The 1,529-nt window shown below is 33.0% G+C and overlaps 1 protein-coding gene across 9 annotated transcripts in view; it reads right to left on the bottom strand.

The window, feature by feature from the left end:
* The window catches only part of foi (fear-of-intimacy), a 39,882-nt gene that overhangs the window by 4,699 nt on the left and 33,654 nt on the right, over positions 1-1,529 (bottom strand). Inside the window, exons 15-16 of one of the 9 annotated variants that reach the window (XR_001342883.3) lie at positions 1,263-1,454; positions 1,062-1,145 (exon numbers count right to left, since the gene is read on the bottom strand). The exons of 6 other annotated variants lie outside the window; for them this stretch is intronic. The gene's annotated coding sequence lies outside the window, so the exon portion shown is untranslated. The remainder of the gene's footprint in view (positions 1-1,061; positions 1,146-1,262; positions 1,455-1,529) is intronic. 2 more of the 9 variants (XR_010844966.1, XR_010844967.1) reach the window with 2 other exon arrangements.

Here is a 1,529-nt window from a genome sequence, read left to right as displayed (position 1 = left end):
GAAACTCAGGTCGAAACGTCGGCATAAAATAAATAAATATGGTTTTGTTTATTTATGTTGTTCTTTGCTGACCGCACCCCCCGACAAACTTCTTCAAGTAAAAAAAGTTTCTTTGTAAAGATATAAAATATACTCTTTGGATGATTAAGATGACATTTTTTAAAATTTTAATTACAGATCTGAAGTAAAAAAACAAAAAAAAAAAAAAACAGATGAGTCTTACAAAATAAGAAAATTCATGGATAGCACAGATGAAATATAATTGTATCAGGAAAACAGAATAAACAGAAGAACCAGTATTACTGGACAATATTTACAAAATAAAAATAAAAGCACACATCGCTGTCCCAGTTCAACAGTGTAACATCTCAACATCTCTAAAAAATTAAATCTATACTACCCTATTAAATATATACCCTAATATAATACCCTATATATATATACCCTATATATACCCTAATATATACCTTAAATATATACCCATGAAGGATCGGGGGTTCAGTACTTTGTAAGGAAGTACTGTTACTAGACCAATGGTTGTGCAAGGAGGTGATTTGGTCAGAATAACGCTCGACTGCCAGATTTTAACCCAATTTATGAGGCTGGGTGGACCATAGGAGGGCTTCAGATCCCACAGGGTTGACTCATGGCTACAGTGTAACAAAAAAAAAATTTCTGCCCCGCCAGATTCCAACCTGGGTCCTTGGAGTTAGTAGCACTGTGCCTTACCATGGTGCCACCGCACTCCCCACACTGTCATGTTACAGACTGAAAACAGGATCGCGACTTGCAATCCACAACAAATTCTTAGTTTTATTGTTTTCTTTAATCCCACTGTACTTAAAAAAAAAAATGTATCATGAAAATCAGGTTTGTATTCAAATAATAGATCGTAATCCTGTTAAATGATAACAGGAATCGAGAACTGAGCGGACTACAAAAGGACCATATCCTCTCCTAGTTGGAATAAATAAGGGCGTTAAACCCTAAATGAACAGATTATTTTGATTAAAATGTTTTTCTTAATTTAATAATTAAGAAAGAGTTCAAAATATACCAACATTAGTGCCAAGGAGGTCATTGGATCAGGATCAAGCTCAACCACCAGGTTTTTCTTCCCGTTAGGAGTACCAACTTCGTAGAGGCTGGGTGTGCCCCAGGAGGATCAATCAAATTAATATAAGATAATAGGTTAGGGATTAGACACTATTACATACAAAATTAAAATTAACGTGAAATAAAAATTAAAATGGGAATATTACTCATGCTGTCAAAAACCTCGTGTTCTGATAAAGTAGATCTGTTACAGACTGAAAATAGGATCACGACTTGCAATCCACAACCAATTCTTAATGTTATTGTTTTCTATAATTTAGACTCAGATAATAGAGACCCCGCTGTACTATAACAAACATATCTTGTAGGTGTTACATCTCAAATCATAAATATCTGAACTGAAAGAAAATCAGGTTTTATATTATATTAATATAAAACTTAAATAAATTTATATTATATTAAAATTAAAATGG

The sequence above is a fragment of the Halyomorpha halys genome, unplaced genomic scaffold (assembly GCF_000696795.3).
Source record: "Halyomorpha halys isolate HHAL.00 unplaced genomic scaffold, Hhal_1.1 Scaffold171.1, whole genome shotgun sequence".
Taxonomy (NCBI): Eukaryota; Metazoa; Arthropoda; class Insecta; order Hemiptera; family Pentatomidae; genus Halyomorpha; species Halyomorpha halys.
The sequence above is the reverse complement of the archived record's forward strand: the minus strand, read 5'-3'. Positions and strand labels throughout refer to the sequence as shown.